The sequence below is a fragment of the Humulus lupulus genome, chromosome 9 (genome assembly GCF_963169125.1).
Source record: "Humulus lupulus chromosome 9, drHumLupu1.1, whole genome shotgun sequence".
NCBI classification, from domain to species: domain Eukaryota; kingdom Viridiplantae; phylum Streptophyta; class Magnoliopsida; order Rosales; family Cannabaceae; genus Humulus; species Humulus lupulus.
In genome coordinates, this window is record NC_084801.1 from 152,174,961 (window position 1) to 152,190,524 (window position 15,564).

General features: G+C 33.5%; 1 pseudogene; it reads left to right on the forward strand.

The window, feature by feature from the left end:
* The first annotated feature begins 1,921 nt into the window (after positions 1–1,921).
* Positions 1,922–8,543, forward strand: LOC133800193 (protein EMSY-LIKE 4-like; annotated as a pseudogene).
* The last annotated feature ends 7,021 nt before the right edge of the window (positions 8,544–15,564 follow it).

Sequence of the window (15,564 nt, forward strand, 5' to 3'; positions counted from 1 at the left end):
TATTGTTTATACTTGTATTTGTTTAAGTATTTGTTAAGTTTATGCTATGTGTTGCAAATCTGTAAATGTACGGCAAGGGTCGGGAATGGCAAAGGCCGAGAACAGCAAGGCCAGGTACGACGACGGGCCAGGAATGGCGTTAAGCACGTGGAGTGCAAGGCGGAGTACGACAAGGGGTCGGGAGTGGCGTTAAGCACATAGAGTGCAAGTTGCTAGGGCGAGACCCTTCTCAGATGCCTGAGACATCCTCACGGTGTAGACCGTGAACCCAGGGCCTGGTAAAGCGCCTAGGACGGCATGGCCGTTATGTGTTAAGTTTGTTGGCGGCTTTGTTATATGCTGATTGATATTTATGCATATGTTGATTGCTTGTGTGGAGTTTTCTTGCTGGGCTTCGGCTCACGGGTGCTCTATGGTGCAGGTAAGGGCAAGGGAAAGGTCGACCAACCATGAGTACGGAGAGCGTGAAGCAACGTGTACATGTTCGGCCAGCCTGGCTGCCACGGCCAAGGGCAATTTCGGGAGATGTTTTGTATTAATCCGAATTTTGTCGTTTAGTCGACTTTAAACATAATTTTAGTTGTAAATATTTCTAAACATTATTTTGGGATCCTAAATGTATAACGCTTTATAATTTCAATGGATAAATACATTTTCAAATTTATGTGACTTTTATTACAATGTAGCTACACATTTAACCTAAAACCTTGATTAGTGAGTGATTAGCACATTTTAAACACACTTAGTAACGACTCTAAGGATGTAGGGCATTACAACTCGGTATCAGAGTGAGTCAAGGTTTATGGTTCCTAGAGATTGACCGAACATGTACACTCGCTCTTAGTGACAAGCTCGACTCAGGGTTGGTTGGTAAAGATTGAATTATATGTTTTATTATGTGTTTAAATTCCCTGTATGCTTGATTATTTTATATAGAGCATGACGAATGTGCTTACATATGCATGACGCCAGGGCATGGCCCCTTGAGTGTTGTATGCTATTTGTGTGTTGTGGATTGTTGTTATGGTTGGTTGATGTGAATGGGGTGGCGGTATTGGATGTTGTTATCATGCCTAATGAGCGGCGTCGTTGATTGCAGGCATACCATTGAGATGCCTCGACAATCATCTAGACTCCATGAAAATAGGGCCGAGGATGACAACCAGGGTCAGGACCCTCCACCTGCCCCACAGAATTGGCAACAGTTGTTTGCCGAGATTGAAGCTATACTTCATCGAACAGAAGAAGAGCTTGGAAAGCTGAGGCAATAGGCCCCTCCTCAGGGCATTGAGTCGCAAGTTCAGCAGGCTGTAGTGTCAGTGCCAGTTCAGCCTGTTATGGATAATAGGTGGGAAACTTTGCGTGAGAGGTTCCGGAAGCATCATCCTCCCACCTTCGAGGGTGGATTAGACCCACTACGGGCAGAGCAGTGGATGAATATGATTTCCTCCATCATGGATTTTATGAGGGTGGTAGGGAAAGAGAGAGTAGCTTATGCTAGCTACATGTTCAAAGAGGATGCCTGCATTTGGTGGGATGTAGTGACTTAGAGAAAAAATGTTGCGGTTATGACATGGGAAGAGTTCAGAAACATTTTCAATGAGAAGTATTACAGTGTTGCAGTACAAGCTGCAAAGGTTGACGAGTTTATCAACCTAACTTAGAACCGATTGACAGTTACTGAGTATGCCTTGAAATTTGACAGGTTGGTGAAGTTCGCGCCGGATTTGGTGCCAACTAATGCAGCAAGAAGGGATAGGTTTGTGCGGGGGTTGAATAATATGATCACTCGTGATGTGAAGATTACTTTGGATCTAGAGACTCTACATATGCTCAGGTAGTGGACAAGGCCCTTACAGCTGAGGAGGCCGAGGATTAGATTTGGAGAGAGGGCACTGCTAGGTGCGATTCTAGAAGAACAATGCCTCCTCTTTCTGGATCTAGTCAGGGTAGTGGCCCCATTGAGCAGAAGAGAAAGCCCCCATATTCTTTTGTTCCACCTAGCTTAGATAGGAGGGCACAAGGTGCTTTAGTGGTCGTCAGAAATTATATTCAATAGAATTGTAGTTTTACAATCAGGAGTAAAACGGTATTTTAGTCCCATCTCATTATAGACCTTCTATAGGGGATTGAGTGATAATTATGGTTGTAACAATGGATAATTAATAACATATGTATATTGCTTATAGAGCATTCTATGAATTCAAGAGTGCAATTCTGAATCTTTAGTGGACTCACGAGGAATTAGTAAGTTAGTAAGTTTATTTGTTAAATTTCTGATAACTTATTGGAGCTTGATTTCATAGGCCCATGGTCCCCACTGTACCTTGGATAAAATCATCTATATCATGTCAATTGATTGATTTAATTAATAACTAGAATTATCAAAGTTGATTAGGTCAATTTTGGATAGTTTCACAGAGTTATGTAATTTAGAGAAGAAGAGATAAATTAGGACAGATTTATTAATTAAGATAAATTGGTATCTAAATTAATAAATAAGTTTAAATCAAGGTTCAAATTATAAATAATTAATTTGATAAAGGATTTAAATAATGATTTAATTAATTCAATCAATAGAAAATAATACAGGCCTTGACTTTAAGTCCAATGGACTTATAATTAAAAGGAAATTTCATGGGCCTATGGCCCATGATAATTTTGACCTAGGGCTGATTATTGACTATTATTTTATTGATTTTTTAATTAAATAAATGACCTAATTGAGTCTATAAAAGGAATGCTAAGTGAGAGTTGAAAATAGATTACAAAAAGACTATTTAACTGAAAATCAAAAGACCTAGTAGGTTTTAGATTCTCTCTACAGCATAAGTCACTACTACAAAAATGTACTTAGACGACACACATGAGACGACATTTGTAGTAGAATTGTCGTGTCATGTTAAAAATATATACGACACAACAGTCACTCTCAAACTGTCGTGCCATGCAGATTAAAACTCACATCAGATAACAGTTCTAGCGAGACTGTTGTAACATGACTACTTTTAACACGAGACAACATTTCTACTCAAACCATTGTCTAATGCAATACAAATTTATTAATAAAAAACTAATTTGATTTGTATTTTTTAATAGAAGGGGAAATAGCGGCAAAAATACCCAATGTTTTGAAAAACTAATAAATTAATACCCAATATTTTTTTTTTGGGTGGGAAAAGTACCGAATGTCCACTTCCGTTGGTATCCGTCTGTACCCAGCCCATCAAGTCTATTAAATACTGACCCTGGACCCACATGTCAGCTCCTTATTGGCCCATTTAAGAATATTTTTTAAAATAGAAAAAAATTATCAAAAAATAATTTAATCAGTAATTTTTTCGATCAAGTTCCTCCACATCCATCTTTTTCTCTACCTAGGAAAAAATTACCAAATTTTACGAAATCCCAGAAAACACACACCCCGTTTCAAGATCAATTCCCAAGTTCTAGACTAAAATTTGCCCACCACTAATAGTGCAGCTTGTATTCAAATTTCCCCAATTAATAAGAAAACAATATCAATGGTGAATAAAGAAATGGAATTCCATTCTTCTAAGTTGGTTATCTTAAGATGAAGCCTAAAATGAAAAACAACAGAAGAAGATAAGTAAAACACCCGAACCTTTTACTTGTACAACCAGTTGAATCCCAGCTAAAAGAGCTCCAAATCAGTAGAATAAGAACAAAGCTGTGATTTTTATTCAAACAAGTCAAATAGTGAAGAGTTTCAGATCTGGGATCTTCTCCCTCTCCAACTTTCTCTAGCTACATGACCCTATTTTCAAGAAATTGGGTTGAGATGAATTTGTACGAAATGATCAGAATTCAGAAACACTTTGAATTTGAGGAGTTAGGTGAAAAAATAAAAACTTTCATGAACCAAGTTGAATGCAGAGCTTAAGAAAAGGAAAATGTAGAAAATAAAAATAAATTTTAATATTTTTTTATCGATTTTAATTTTTTATTGATTTTAATTTTCTTTACTGATTAAATTATTTTTTAATAATTTTTTTCTATTTTTAATTTAATTTTAAAAAATATTTTCAAATGGGCCAATAAGGAGCTGACACATGGGTCCAGGATCAGCTTTTAACAAACTTAATGGGCTGGGTACAGACGGATACCAATGGAAGTGGACATTGGGTACTTTTTCCACAAAAAAAAAAGATTGGATATTAATTCACAAGTTTTTCAAAACATTGGGTATTTTTGCAGTTATATCCCCTTAATAGAATTTAATATATTTTGTAAATATATTCATAAAAAATATTAATTAATTGAGTGTTTTTTGTGAAAATGAGTTATTCAAATAATAATCATTTAACTTTTTAATACTTTGTAATATCAATTGTTAATTAAATTATTATATATTTAATAAAAATAGTTTTCTATTATGAATAATTCATTAACGATACTTATTAAAAATTTATAGTATTAATTTTATATTTTCTTTTAAAACTAATAAAAACTAATTTTTTTTAAAACAAAAAAGTTAATAAACTAAATAAAAACTTGAACAATAAAAAAAAGCTACTAACACTCTTCTTTATTTTTTTTTTAAAGAAAGACTTTCTTTAATGATTTCTTTCTTCTCTGTTTAAAAAATTTCCCCAATCGTGACCCCTTCCTCCTCCTCCATTCAACCTCGCGCACATCACCTCCTCAGTGGCGGCGCCCCCCACCTCCGTTCGACAACTTGGGACCCACGACAATTGCTCAGCCTCCATTCAACCTCAGGACATCAACCCGTTCGACTAGAGTTAGCCTTTCTCCTCCAGCATCTGGTTTTTTCCTTCTCCCTATGCACAACGAAAGTCCGGCAACAACACCTCTGGCACTCTACAAATTCCCTAGGTATGGAGCTCTTCCTTCTCTCATATTCATATCTCACACATAAGTTTATTAGCAGTGCAATAGGAGTAACTAATTGTTGTTTTTGCCAGAGCATCAATTGTCTTCCTCCTCTCTTCTAATTCTTTGAATGCTTTCAATTCTGCATTACCTCACATGCTCCCTATCATATATAATATATATAATGTTATAGTTAGCTATGCAATTTCATATATATAATGGTCATTTTTGTATTTTAAAGAAACAGAAGCTGTTTCTGGCACAGCTGAGCCTGAGAGTGATGATCATAGTTAGCTATTTTGATTAAAAGTTTTCATGTGAGAGTCAGCTACTGTAATCTTTGTTGAAGCTAAGCTGATTTAAACTTCATCTTCTGAATCTTGCATGCAAGATGCTTTTAGGTGTTGAAATATTCAAGCATGAGAACAATATTCAAAAGTTTTTCCATAGGCTAAATCATCATTAATGTTTTCTTGTTTGATCTGAAACATCATTAACATATCCTGGTAAGATAGTCAAGATACCAGGTCTTATAAAATCTGGAAGATCATTTTCAAGATCGTCCATTTTCTGGATAGCCTTCATTTCACAATAAGTATGACCAGTAATTAAGAAAAGTCACCAACTTTAAATTAAACTAAATCATCCCCCTTTTTGTGCAAATTGTCAAAAGTTCTCTTTAACAATTGTTCAAATCATGTTTGTGCCCATGTGCGTCGTTTTATTTTTTTTCTAAGTTAGAACTCTAGGATGTAAATCAGTCAAATTGGAATATTCACTTTGGTTTCTGAGGAATAAAAAAGAACTATTTTTCTCTCAAAACTAGTAAATTTGGTCTAAGTTTTACATTTTTTTTAAATGAGCATTTCACTATTTCAATGTTTCTTAGCATTCATCCCACCAACATTCAGGGACTCTGTCTTGATTCTTTTCATGACTCACAAATTTACCTTATCTTGACCAAAACAGAAGATAATTGGTCCCGAATACACAAGTTGTATGCATACATATATATAAACACTTACCGAGAAACAAAACTTGAGGCTGGATGGTTGTTATTGTGGTAAATATCAGGAGAGTACAAAAGTGTTACTAAAGTGCCGAAAATGGTAACTAGTAGGATGTACTTAAGCCGGACAAACTTGCATTTGGGATTCCTTTCTTGGATGGTTATGTGGAAAGGAACTTTGTCTGAGTCCTTAGCTTTACTTCTTTGTGATCGTCTTCTATATGTATACATATTAATAGTCATGAACAAGCTAGTAAATTAACAATGAAGGAAAGAAAGTAAAATTCCTTGATTAGTTAGAACCCGTCATACCATTTCAATGGGAAAGACAAATTTTTCCCCTTTGATGATGTGTCTGTCTGTGTGGAACCCAGATTTTAGAGAGGAAAGTAAAAGAAGTTAGAAGGATTTTATCTTCTCCTATCCTAGTTTGGATTTGAACAGAAGAGAAGAGAAGTGTTTCTAAGAGAAACTGAAGAAAAATATTAGTAAAAGAAATATTTTGAAAGGAATATTTATCGATTTATTCATCTTTTTTCCTTGTTTAGTTTTTCATATGTTCTCTTTAGCAAAAGTAAATTTCATTCACTAATTACTTTGCAAAAATTGAAGATCGGAACAGAAGCTTACAATTTCTATTAAAACTACTAGGGTGAAAAATTCAGAACACTTCTGTATCAGCGTGATGTTTTTATGGGTAGATGATCTTTGCGTATCAAACTTTTTATATCTATTTTCTTTTTTTAATAAGAAACAAAGATAGTATTGTAGTTATATATGAAAGTATGTACATTTTAAAACGTTTCCAAGAAGTCCACACTAGAAAAATGTGGTACAACATATAACTCCAATTTCTTGTGAATTTGGAAAAAAAGAACAGCATTGTATAATAGTAGTTTTCCAAGGTATATCTTTTGGAGTGACTTAGGATTCAGATGCTTTTCTTTTGCTTCATATGTATATGTTATTGAATATCACATGGATGCAAGACCAGAACTTTAATGTACTCAGAGGGCGTATTTATTTTTCTTTTATTCATAGAAATTAGAAACAACTGAGAGCTTTGGTTAATATTGATACTTCTACATATATGAAAGTATGGTGCTATTCTTTTAAAGAAGGAAGCCTTTTGAATAATTCAGTGTATCTGCAAGATTTTGATTTTGGCGGCAGCTAGTTATCGCAGTTTTGTTTCAAGCTCTTTAATGTAGATTATATAAACAGAAGATAACTAGAATGTTCTTTTGATGATATGCTTTTTTTTTTTTTAAAATGTTTTGATAATGGAGTCAGAATTTAGTAATTCATTTTAAATTTCCCTAAAGTAAAAAAGTTGTACTATTTTTGAGCTTGAAGATTAACTTTTTCTATGTATATATATTTGGCTTCATTGTTTGGAATTTTATTGCTATTTTTTTTATTTCCACATGAGTGGTAGGAGGAAGGGTGTTTTTCCCAAAAGAGCTTTTGTTTGTTGTCTGGATTTATTGTGAGTTTGACTTAACTGTCTTCTAATACGTATGCTGCAATGTAGATTCTGTTGTTTCCACCTGAGTGGTAGGAGGAAGGGTATTTTTCCCAAAAGAGCTTTTGTTAGTTATATGGCTTTATTGTGAGTTTGACTTAACTGTCTTCTAATACATATGCTGCAATGTGAATTCTGTTGTTAATTTTCTAAAAAATTCGATTAATTTTTATATTCCATGAACAATATCGTAAATTTCGTCCTCATGGCACTATTGATGATTTATTGCATTTCTTTTGGCAAACAAATTTTGTAGGAACTGATGATGATCTTCCTCCATCACATCAAAACAGAATCCCTAGAGCAGGTCGTGTTGCAGGGAATTGAAGATCTGCTATGTGCTCTCTCCCATACTCTAGGATGTATGGTGAAACTGACATGGAGGCCCAGATTCACCAACTTGAGCAAGAAGCGTACAGTTCGGTTCTAAGAGCCTTTAAAGCTCAAGCTGATCTCATTACTTGGATACATTTTGTCATTTTATTGTCATGGATCTAATATTTATGTTTTTCTTATCAGGTTTAAATGACCGCTACATGAAATGTATTTTCTTCAGGAAAAAGAAAGTTTAATAACTGAGCTAAGAATAGAGTTGAGATTATCTAATGAGGAAAATAGAGAGCTTCTAGGACGAGTTAATGCAGACGACATCATAAAGAGAATAAGGTCTGACAGACTTCAGAAAGTCTTTTAGTTTAATTGAGAAACAAGGAATATTTATTATGGTTTTATTTTCCTCCTGATATCTTAATAGTTTGGTATGGTGTGTTTCAATTAGGGAGTGGAGACAAGCAGGTGGAGCTCAAGCTGGTATGCCCAGCACAAGTCAAGATGTTCATGATCCAATTCCTAGCCCCAGAGTCTCTGCATCTCGCAAGAAACCAAAAGTCTCCACAACAGCTTCCCACTACTCAAGAAGAGGCAGGATCAAGTATGGCTAGTAAGTTGCCGATTATCTTCAAGGTTCCCATTGCACTTCCCATGTTTTTGAAGATACTTCTGGGTTCAGTTAAGTATGTAGAACCAGGATTCATGATTGACATTCTTATGGAGACTAATATTATGGGCGAACAATATAGCGTATATATCTCGCATGAGGATATAGTACACTTTGGACTTATGGAAGAAATCTGTGCGTCTTGCATTCCATTTCATATATCAAGTAAATTTTAAATTAATAAACATTATATAATTTTTTTTTAATATAAATATAATATCATTAATTTTCATGTATGTAGTATAATATATTCCGAGTTGTGCGATAGAGAGATATCACAGTTTTTTGGTTTCATTGAGCCATCGTGGTCATTGAGAATTGGGGCAAATATGGCTAATTGGGCTATCTCAGGGTGTATCAATAACACAGTGATGGGTCAAACTTGGTTAATGCCATACCATTTCTGGTAAGTAAAATTTAAATTTAATATTAATTTTACTTATACCTTATGATGTTTATTTTAATAACTTTGTTTTAAATGCAGATGTCACTGGAAGTTAGTGATCATTGATCCAGATTACCATACATGATACTATCTTGATCCAGTTAGAAAATCTCCTCCAAATAATTTAAGGAACCTTATAAACAGGTAATATATTTGAAACTCATTTTAGAATATAATATGATTATTTGATATGGAAATAAAAAATTAATATGCTCTTCATATTGATGTATATATAGTGTCTCTTCACACATTAAGCGAAAGACACGAAGGAATGAAAAAAATTACAAGTGGAAAATAGTCAATTTCCCTCGTCAAACATCGTCAGTAGAGTGCGGCTTTTATATCATAAGGATGATGAAGGACTATTGCTTGAATGAGACATCCATGCGATGACTAACTAGTAATGTAAGTGTATTTATAATTATTGAACTACAATTCTATTGAATTTAATTTCTGACTTAGTTTTTCATTTTGTGTTTTGTAGTGTGGTGGGAAGAATATATATACACTTGGCGAAATTAATGAAAAATGAAATGAATGGGCAGCTAAGCTTCTTGAGCGGATGAGTTATAGCTAGAGTAACTTTTGAAATCAGAATTAAAAAATATACTAATTGTAGTTTTTAGTTAGTACTTGCATAGTTATTGCAAGTGTATATTTTGATCTTGTAATTTTTAGATTTGGAACATAATGAGTTCTATTGATTTTGTCTGAACTATGTTGTAATTACACAGGAAATTATGAATTAATATAGTGGTTGAAAATAGAAAAATGAAAAAAATTATCATATTCTATATGGGACATCGGTCTCCACAAAACTGTCATCTTATGTATTGCAGGGGACGATGCTTGCACATAAATTGTCATATCATGTACTGCAGTAGGATGATGCTTGAGTAGGAACTATCATCTCATGTACCACAAGAGACAACGTTTGTATATGAACCATCGTCTAATGTACGACAAGAGATGATGCTTTTATTTAAACTGTTGTTTCTTGCTTTACATGGCATGACATTGCATATGACGACGATATTAGAACCGACATACAAGAGTCCATACGATGGTTTAAAACCATCGTCCCATGTCAATTTTGTAGTAGTGAATCATTTTCTAATCCTTTTTTCTCTTCTTTTCTCTTTATCTATCTCGTGTGTTGAGAATTTCCTACCCTAGTATAGGTGATTCTAAGGATACTTTGGAAGAATGTGAAGAAAATTGAAGGACAGTTCAGTTTCTTGGTGATACCCTGCGACAGAAAGGATACAAGGGTTACAGAACCTGAAGGAAGGACTCTATCGTTTCGCTACGTATAATGTAAGTGTTCTTATCATTGTTTCTGTTTGAATTCAATTTTTAGAAACATGTTTTAGGTTTTCGTATATTAATTTGTTTAATATTAGATCTACATGAAAATAAACAAGAACCTGTATAAGTTTTCCCAACACTTTCTTGGAATTTGTCATTGAGAAACGTTCAAGCACTTTATAGATGTAAGTTACTTGAGATAGAGCTAAGGGTTTGTTCTTTCTATCCCTAATGATCTGGATACATAGAGCATAACTTGCTTCACCCAAATCCTTCATCTGGAATTGAGTGCTTAGCCAATTCTTAACATCTGATAATATTTTAACATTGTTTCCAATGAGTAAGATATCATCTACATAAGGAACCAGTAATACCACTATTTGATTTGCCTTCAATTGGTAAACACAAGGCTCATCAATAGTTTTTTCAAAGCCATAGGTTTTGATTATTTCAACAAACCTAAGGTTCCAGGAACGAGAAGCTTAATTAAGTCCATAAATGGACCTATTCAACTTGCGAACTTTTCCTTCTTGTCCAGCTACTTTAAATCTTTCTAGATGATCCATATAAATGACTTCATCAAGCTTCCAGTTAAAAAAAGCTATCTTGACCTCCATTTTCCAGATCTCATAGTAGGATGCCAATGGACTTGAGCATGGCAACCGGACTAAAAGTTTCCTCATAGTCCACGCCTTCTCTTTGGGTATAACTATTTGCCACTAATAGAGGTTTATAAGTTTTGATCTTTCCATCAATACCTCATTTCTTCTTTTAGATCCACTTTCACCCAATGGCCCTAAAGTAACTAGGTGCTTCCATAAGATCCCAGACAGAATTTGAGTACATGGACTCCATTTCCTATTTCATGGCTTCGAGTCGTAGTTCCTTTTCAAGGCTATCCATTGCCTGTTTGAAAGGCAACATATCATCATCACTAGTGTCACCAACAACCATATTGGTTTCACCATCCAAACCATAACAAACTGGCTTCCTAGAAACCTTCCCACTACGACGACGCTCCGTGACTATTTGCTCAAGAACAGTGGTACTTTATTAATTTAAATCGACTTGCGTCAGTTGGATATGAAGAGTGCGAATTTAATCATCAACTTGCATTAATGACGATGGAACATTGGTTGGAGTCAATTCTTCAACCATCTCCTCTAAAACTACTTTGATGTGCTGTTTGAAGTTTTGGACATCGTCATTTTCCAAAAAAGTAGCATTTGTAGAAGTAAACACTATCTTTTCTCAATGATTATAGAAAAGTCCACTCCGAGTGCCTTTAGGATAGTCAACAAACATGAAAACTTTGCTTTGAGGTTCTAGCTTTCCTTCCTTTTTCCTCCAGACATGGGCGAGACACCCCTAGATTCTATAATGACGTTAACTAGGTCCACGACCATTCCAGCGTTCTAAAGGAGTATTGGGGATTGATTTCGATGGTATGACATTTAGAATGTCATTCACAATTTCAATTGCATGTCCCCAGAATGAAGTTGGCAGAGCTGATTAACTAAGCATGCATCTAACCATTTCCAACAAAGTTCTACTCTGGCGTTCCGCTACACCATTTTGTTGAGAAGTACCCGGGTCAGGAAGTTATGATAAAATCCCAAGTTTAGTTAAATGATCTTGGAGCTACATATTCAAATATTCTCCACCCCTATTAGATCACAAGATCTTTAACAATTTACATAATTGGTTCTGAGCCATAGGTAGGAATTCTTGAAACTTTGAAAATGTTTTTGATTTCCTATTCATTAGGTAAAGACATGAGTGTCTAGAGTAATCGTCAATGAAAGTGAAGAAATACTCAAAAACCACCCATGACTTGTACATTCAAAGGTCCACACACATAGGAATGAACAAGTCCAAGTGGTTATTTGGCCATCACCCTTTGCAGAGAATGGACGCTTGGTCAGTTTTCCTTCTAAACAAGAATCATAGACAGGTAAGTCACCTAAGGTGAGTTCCCTCAAAGGCTCGTCCTTTGTAACTCTTTGAAGTCTATCATATCCAATGTGACTTAGCTCAAATCAATAAATATGCCATGTTATCGTTATCGATATTTTGATGTTTATTGGTCCTAGGTTGAGCAACTTTGAATAAATCATTATTAAGTGCGAGGGGTTCATTAGGTCACAGAATATAAAGCTCGTTTTCCAAACATGCAATACACAATTGTGATCAAGAAATAGATATATTATAACTTGTGAAAGTCATAACAAATTGTTCTAATTGCAACATGAAAACTGAAATTAAATTTCTACTAAAATTCAGAATTAAAAATACATCTTTTAGAATTAAATATTTATTTCTTAACTTCAGGCCAGTTCTTCCTCTAGCTTGGACAACAATGAACGCTCTGTTCTCAACTCTAAGCTTTATGTCACCTTCGTCCACTTCCTCCCACGATTCAAGAAGTTGTAAAGAGTTACAAACATGGTTACTAGATCTAGAATCTATAATCTAAACTGATTTATCATTTTCTAAAACACATGTTTCTAAGATAAATGAACTATAATCATTAACTTTGTTTTTCGTTGCTAGAAACCTGGGGTAATCCTGTTTCCAATGCCCCTTCTCATTGCAGTGAAAGTAGTTATCTTTACCTTTCTTGTTTATCTTTTTCTTCCCCTTAGGCGTCTATGCACTTGGTTGTGCACTAGGTTGTGCACTCGTCTTTCTAGCTTTTGCAAGCTCGAGGTTGGTGTTTTGTCCACCTTTCCTCTTGTTTCCAGCTTTCGAAGATGAAGCTAGGTTAGCTTCAGCCTTAGCTGGATCAGTAGAAGCAACATTAATCTTATTTTCTCCTCCCTTACTTGGTCAACCCATGATTAACTCAAAAGTTTGAAACTCGTTCATGAGCTGCGACAGACCATAGTTGAGTTTATTCATAACATAATTGGTGGTGAACGCTAGGAAAGCTGGTGAAAGACTGTTGAGGATTAAGCTGACTTGAGTCTCCTCATCTATTATTGCTCCGCGTTGTTCAGCTTCCTGAAAGTAGTTGGTCATCTTGATCAGGTGATCATGAATGTTCTAAGACGGTGCCATCCGAGCATTGGCATATTTCTTGGTGGCCTCAAAATGAGTCTGCATAAACTTTGCCTCGAACATGTCTCGGAGCTGATCCATGATTTCGTAGGTCATCTTGACATTCTCCATCTTTGTCTTGAGAGTGTCGACCATACTTGTCAACATGTAGTACCGTGCCTTGTTATTAGCCGCTTGCCAACTCTCCTATTTATCTCTAGCGGTCTTGGTAGCTCTTATAGCTGGAACTTTTGGGGATTCCTCAGTCATGAAAAACTTGGCGTTGTCACCAATCAACACTATGTTGGTATTTTGCTTCCACTTATGGAAGTTTTATCCAGTGAGTTTCTCCATAGAATGTTGAGAAAGGATGGGAGTAGACAACCATAATAATACTACTTATTATCAATAAAATATAAATCAATCACATTTGCTCAATAAAAATCATGTTCACACTAATTTCATGAAATAGCACAACATATACCACAAAATATGTTAGAAATGGAAAAATATACCAAAAATAATCATATCTCTATTTCTTTAGGTTTTTAACTATTCTATGATATTGTTGTCCCAGTTGGCGAGAGTAAAAAAATATCATTAGTTAAATAGAGTTGTAAACTCATTTAATATTGGACACCATTATTAACAACCTACTATTCGATCAAAATAAGAAAACAAAATCTCTTATTTTATGAGCTAGACCCACGACTTTAATAATCATAGATATAGTCATAGTAGTCACCGTAGGGGTGAGTGCAGTAGAATTAGACCTATGATTATCTATCTTTCAAAATCTAAACTTGTCAAAATAACTAATGAACACATTCCCTAGAGGGACGAATCGATGCGTCTTGAGGCCCCATTAAGCTATTGACCTTGCTAAACTAACGGTGGAGATCGAATATAATTCTAAAATAAGCTCATTATAAAACTAGCATTTTTATTATTAATTTTTGAAAAATTAATGACTATGGTTCTATAAAAAAATTATAAAATTAAATTTTTAAAACCAGAGTCCGATAATTTTCTATTAATTCTAAAGTGTGACATTTAAACAAATTCAATTAAATTAGAATTAATTTGTTGCTAATCAATATTTAGGTTTAACTATTATAATGAACCTATACAATTAAGTCCAACTCAGGCAAATGGACCTTAACAATTGGGTTTGTATGGAGGAATGTTGGGTCCAGTATGTCGTTCCCACTACTAAGGCCCCCAAACTTCCATACAAGGTCCAAAAGACAGGAATTTAAACATTCGTTTTATTAATTGTTATAAATTGATTAGGCCCACTATAGTCATGCAAAGCAAATGGTCCTTCACAATTGGAACCACCCACAAGAGAGGAATTTAAACTTTACATTTTCTAATGTGCCCAAATAAAACCTATCATTTTATGAATGTTTTATTTAGAAAAATCCTTATATTAAGCTAACATATAAGACACTATATGCATCTAAGGCTCAATTGCAAAAATACCACATATAGTGCAAACAACCATGTTATAATTAGATGAGCCTATTCATGTTACTATATCACCAAACCAATGAATTTATGCAAAAAAACAACAATTAATTTTCTAGAATACATCCAAAATTTGAATTAATTAAATTTTTGCGAAAATTGAGTTAATTTAAATGAAATTTATTAACAAATAACAAAAATTAATTTAAATTTCATTTATCAATAATCAACATAGTTTAAGTCATTTTGAAAAAAATTAATTTAATTTAGATAGGATTTATCAACAATTAACAAAAGTAAATTTAAATCTCATTTATTAAAAAAATATTTTTTACTAACTGGTTTGAAAAAAGTGATATTTTTCAAAATTTAATCAATTTAAAATTTTAAAACAAATATCTTTAACTATTTTAAAAAAATATCTTTAGTTGTTACAACTATGAACAAATACCTTAACCATTTATTAATATATAAAAAATATTAATAGCTATAACAAAACTAAAATATCTTAAACAGCTATGAAATTCAAATATCCATAAAAATATCTAGTTAACAAATTTTTAAATTTCAAATAATTTAAATATTAAAATCCATAGAATAACCATATATTAATATTCTCAAATAAAAGATTTAAAAAAATTATCTTTAATATCTGATAACTTAATTATAATATTTTCATATATTAAAAGATTAAAAATTAGTTAACCTATTTTAAATTTGAATTTGATTTTTTGTAGAAAATTTCTCATTTTTAAATATCAAACAACAAAAATATCTTATTTTAAAAAATATTTTTAAATAATAAAATAAAAACTGATATTTTTGGTATTGTTATAAAAAAATCAATTTCGTATTATTATTAATATTATTATCTTTAATTTTAAAAAAATAAAAAAAATTATGGATGAACAGTACCC